Raw genomic sequence first — 5,979 nt, 5'->3', positions numbered from 1 at the left:
TTAACCAATTGTGAGCCGGTAGGATTAGAACTTTTTGTTCGGTGACAAACTACATTACAAGCCTAGAGACTTTTAGGACTTGTCCCTTAATGTATTTTCTGAGTTAAGGCATTGTAGAATGTTGCTAAAGATTAAGTTTGGGGTTGCTATTGGAATTTGCAACCAACTAAGTTTGGGGTGGGGGTACTAGAGAATAAGAGAACAAAAATGAAAGAAATATGAAATTGTCATGCAAAATACACACAAAAATGGTGTATCAAAAAAAAATGAAATTGAATGCTGAAAATGGGACAAAACATTGAAAATCCGAGTAACTTCAAACTCGATTGTCCCTAAATGTTAAAAATATTCTCTAGTACCTTTGCATTGATTGTTATTCCACAAGGTGAATGATTAAAGGATTGAATTTTGTGCTTTAACTTCCGTAGGAATGCCTAACTCAAATTTTGTGTAGCCTACTTATCCAAATATATCCCACATTTCACCTAAGCCCCGTTATAACCCTAAAGACCTCAAAAGTGTGTAATGATATTGACTTTGATTGATGTTTAGAAACTTTTCAAGTGTATGGTAATATGTAGACCTGCATGTCGACTGGTAGAACCCTGTTTCAATTGAATGCGTGGAGTTGTGAATTGGTGGATGCGAACAAGTCAAACTAGCTCATCTTTAGCTAGAAGGAGAATGAACTTTTGGGTACTATCGTTTTGTCAGGTAACTGTTATTTTACTGTCGTTTGTCACTGTTGCAAGAAAATTCCTTGAGGACAAGGAATGGTTTAAGTTTGGGGTTGTGATGACATGCTGTCATTACGTAATTTTTAGGACTTATTGTGACATTTTGATAGAGTTCTCATGCAATTTATACTGTTCTGGAGTGCAAAAAGCTTAAATATTGAAGTCTGTTCGAAGGAAATCGCGCCACACCAATTTCAAGCCATGCTGCGATTTTTGAAGCAAAATTACATCCTCCCTGTTTGAGGGAAATCGCGGCACGCCTATATACATGGCGCGGCGCGATTTTGACGGGTCAGGCCCATGACTTCTATAAATACTGCACTCAATCTGAAGAACAAGGGTTACGATTTTGGAGAGCAAAGTGCGATTTTGAGACATCAGAGACGGCTAGAAGGGCGATTTCTTCATCCTTTTACCAATTCATGGATGTTTTAATTATTTCATTGATTATGCTATTTGTAAACTCGATTATGAGTAGCTAAATCTCTTAGAGATTAGATCCGAGATGAATCTTTGTAACCCTAATTGACACATGTTGCTGTGAAACTCTATTTTGTTTATGAATTCAATTCTAGTTTATTCAATTCAATTGTTCTTCATGCTTTTTATATCTTGATCACATATAACTTGATTTCGTGAGAATGAATGACCACTGACCATGGCTTTCAACTTAGACCTAATTGAATTGTTCTAATAAACAGGGTTAGTCTAGGAATAGATAATCGTTTGTTAGTGATAATAGGTTAACGTTCGGTAAAACCTTCAAGAATTATTGGACCACCTAAGGAATTAGGGGCTGTAGTTTAAGAAGAGGGTCCTAACTCAAGGGATTGATTAGGGCTAATTTGTTAATCATCGTAAACTAGAAGAGGGTTCATAACAAATAGGTCCAGTAGACCAATTAGGGGAACTTAGAGGATTCGACGGATCTGATCTCATCTTTCTCTCATATTTTCTTAATCAAATCTAATTTCTTTTATTTGATTTCACAAAATCAAACCAAATCTTCTGCCTAGTGGCAAACTAAAAATAAACTTTACACATCCTAATTATATAACGAAATTGAATTATTGAAGTTAAAAACAGTCCTCGTGGGATCGATATTTTTACTACTTTGATAGTATTTGGTGCACTTGCCAAACGCCTATCACCTCATAGTATCTAGTCTTCCACCGGTGCTTCTCTCGGCTCTTCATAGCTAGATGCTCCTGATACATCTCCTGAGTAGGTGGAAGTAGAGGCAAAGGCATGGTTGGAGTGGATGCGGACACATATCTCATGGCGGGGTAAGGCATGCCAATCTTCTCAGCCTGGTTTATTACCCATTGAGTGTATGCCTCATGGGCAACACCGGATCTCACACCCATGTGCTTCACCTCTTTCTTCTGAAGCTTGGACCAAGCCTCTATGAAATCTTCTCTTATTCCTGTGGGAGCATTAGAGTAATGGAAGAAGTAAGGAGTTGTAGCAAGATAGATGGGCTTCTCTTTCATCGGGAAACCAAATTGTAGCAAGGCGAGCTCCGGGTTATAGTTGATTCCACCCCGGGTACCAAGAAGAGGTACATTAAGAAACTTTCCACCACCGAAGATGATTTCTTTGACTCTCGCAGCGGGAGTGAGCCAAACCATTTCATTAGGGGTGAGAGCCATGATCCTCTGTGAAATAGTCCAATTCTCTGGATTATCATGGAAAGACTTCGGAAGGTGCGAAATAAACCACCTATAGAGGAGAGGTACGTAGCAAAGAATGTATCCACGACCCTTGCCAGATCGATCGTGAATAGAATGGTATGTGTCAGCCAACAAAGTAGGAACCGGATTCTTGGAGTGGAAGATCGTAATAGCATTCATATCCACGAAGTCATCAAGGTTTGGAAGGAGGATAAGCCCATAGATGAGTAGTGCGAGAATAGCCTCAAGAGTGTCCTGACAAGTGGTTTTGAGATTGGCTTTCTCAAGTAAATACTCCAAAGTGAATCCTCGGATGTGAGCCTTAGTGACAAGATTCTTGGAAACATCGGAAGTCTTAAGATAGAGATCACGGGCAATAACCAAAGGAGTAGGGGGTGCTCAAGACTCGTGAAAGGTACCCCCTTAGCAATAGATAGATCCATCAAGAAAGAATAAGCCTCGAGTTTTGGCACCAACTGAAAGTCGGGAAAGGTGAAGCACCGATAGTCCCGATCATAAAACTGCACTAGAGTGTGTACAAGCTTCTCATCCACATTAGTCCGAAGAAGAGTAAGTAAGTCCCCGTAAAGATGTCGGAAACCGGTCGGATCCTTGATCTTGAGTGCCAAATCTCTCAAACTAGTCAAATTCACTTCCTTGAACTTGTAGGACTTAGTCTTCCTCATTCCTACAATGTTTACAAATTCAATTTGTCTAAGCCCTTCGATAAATGTATGGAAAAAAGTTTATGCATGTATGCATGTGTGTATGATCACATTCAAGTACGGAGAGAACATGGTGGGTTGAGATTCAAAGTCAAGGAGTCACGGGTGGACACGGTGTCCGGTGAATCTAGGGCTTTGGATAATAGTAACCAGGTTCTAAAAAGTTCCCAAGTCGCAACCTCTCTCACGTATATCATGGTGTCACGAGACAAACACTCGCTCCATGATTATCCGTAAGAAGGTCTAATTTGAATGTAGTATCGCGTGATGACTAAAATTCGAGACAACACTCGGTTTAGCCTCCGCAACTACATCCTAGAAAATGGCCATGGATGGGTTCAGTTATCTACGGTTCATAGCGTCATAGAACAATTAGAAGTAAAGTGCCTAAACGCGACAACACGCGCCGACAACATTACCCCCAAAATGCCTCAGCTATGTGGGATTGATCGCATAATCCAATACACGAGGCAACCCTCGGAATGAATTGTCGATTATATCCCCCCTAAATCCTAAGTTCACTCAGCCCGGGTGTAGGACTTTGATATTCTCACCCCCACACGTTAGCAAGAATTTAAACAATTATTCACATAAGAAAGCAAAAAGGAGCAAATAAAAACAAAAGCGCAAGCGTGGAAATAAAGACTAGGCGTAACTCTCGAATCTCCCCAGTGAAGTCGCCAACTGTTTTATCTTGGTTTTTCGTGTGTCAAACATTGATTAAGTTTGAACCTTTTTAACCTTTGATATCTCATTTTTCTTGGGAAGGGAAAAATACGAAAAAACCCTTGAGAATCGAGGTCCGAGAGTTGTTTTCGTTACGGGAAGGTGTTAGGCACCCATAACGACTACAGTATCCTATAGGAACCGTCTTTACTTTCTACGCGCGCGCTTTATTTTTAAATGCTATTTGAAAGTATTATTTACACCTAAGGGTTTGCTAGGTTAAGAATTGGAGGGAGGAGAATGTGTTTGAATTTTTGTTTTATTGGACTTGGAGAAGTTTTGACTTCTTGCCTACATACCCTTTTAAGGGATCAAACTCCATGTAGTTCTCTTCCAAAAAATGTTTTTTGTTTTTGTTGGTTGATTTTAATTTTGAAAATGGAATTTTGAAGAATAAGAGAGAGAGGCCTCAAGGGCATAAGATTTGGAAAATGTGAGGTGAAATTAGTTATTTTGCAAAATGAAGTCTAAGTATGATTAAAAATTCATTAAGGTTTTTATTTAAGAAAACAAAGGGAAAATTCAATGGGATTTTGATCCCAAGGTTTCTTTGGAAAATTATTTGAGTGAAGTTGTTCATATTTTTTGGAAAAGAGAATTTTTCTAAGTATCGCGATTCCTAAGCATACATCTAAAGCATACATTCCCTAAACATACATCTAAAGTATCCATGTAATGTGTGTGCATGTGTCGGTGCTTGTGTCGGTGTACATCATTAGAGTCCATTGTCCTTTTACATATGCCCTAGTTTACATTCTATGGTCTTGCAAGAATTTAAAAGCACAAAGAAAATTACAAAACCCCTAAGTTTTTTACATGCTAAGTCTTGGCATGAAAATTAAAGTGCAAGAAATAAAACTAAAGCTAAAGAATGAAATATGCTTATGGAATGTAGGAAACATGAAATGAAAGGGTTAGTAGCACAAGATATAATAGGGTAAAGAAATAAGGCAAGAAAGTGTTAGACAAAAGTGGTAAAATCAACAAGAATAAAGTGTCAAAATACACTAAAAATTTACCATAACTTCTCAATGTGCACATGACCTATAATTCTCTCATCATAGCACTTTTTTAAAAGATTTTATTACAGCCACAATGTGGGAATTATAGGAACATATTCAAGCCAAGAGTTATGACACATTTTAAGCGTATTTCACACTTTATTTTCACAAACAAATATTTACATGACTTGTAAAACATGTAATTAACCTCAACACATTATCATTCAGTAAAAACACATCAAATACAGGGATGAATTCATCACAAATTCACACATCACAAATCAAAGACATGTGTCAAGAATTAGGATCAAGATCACGCAATTTTCACAAGATTTAACACTAAACATCACAAAGTAAGCAAGAAAATCATCTCATCATTTTTTTTTATCAAGTTCCATGTATAAAAACATTACAAAATTATCACAAAATTAACTAGAAACATATATGAAATTTTTTTAGATTTTTCACAAAGATTTTAAGCATGACAGAGGTGTAATTATTAAAAGACAGTGTTAGGATAGTAAAAAAACAAGAAACAAAGCATTTACAACGAAATAAAGGCCCAAGCCCAAGGTTAACATGGGTCTCGATCCTCCAAATGCCTCAGAGGTGTTGGATTGATCCAGATCAGGTTTAACCTAGATCTAATGGTGGAAAACATTTGGTTTAAAGGTGAACCAGACTGGTTCGAACGAACCGGTCCGGTTCACGCTCTTATAAAAGTCCAACAGGCCGGTTCATTCTCATTTCCTCCCTTCGATTCTCTCTCTAAGGTTCTCTCTCTCTCACTCTAGCTCTTTGAGCTCTGCAACTCTCTCTTCTTCTCCGTTCATCTTCTCCGACGAACACAACGGCGGAGGTGCGGTGGTTCGCCGGTGGCGCCACTGCACCTGAACGTTTTTTGAAATTTTTTTACATCGTTGTGTTCGTCTTTGACTCCTCTTTATGATTCTGGAATTAGTTTTGTGAAACTGTGACTAAAACGGAGTAGATCGAGGTTTAAACTTACGGCTTTTTCAAGAACTTTCGATTTTGAATCTTTTTCACATATGTTTTCCAGAAGATACCGATCAACTTCGATCTAACTTCGTTGATGTGTTTAAAGAAAAACTGAGAA

This window comes from Medicago sativa, chromosome 6 (genome assembly GCF_051527215.1).
Source record: "Medicago sativa cultivar Bolivia chromosome 6, Bolivia_mono, whole genome shotgun sequence".
Classification (NCBI taxonomy): Eukaryota; Viridiplantae; Streptophyta; class Magnoliopsida; order Fabales; family Fabaceae; genus Medicago; species Medicago sativa.
The sequence above is the reverse complement of the archived record's forward strand: the minus strand, read 5'-3'. Positions refer to the sequence as shown.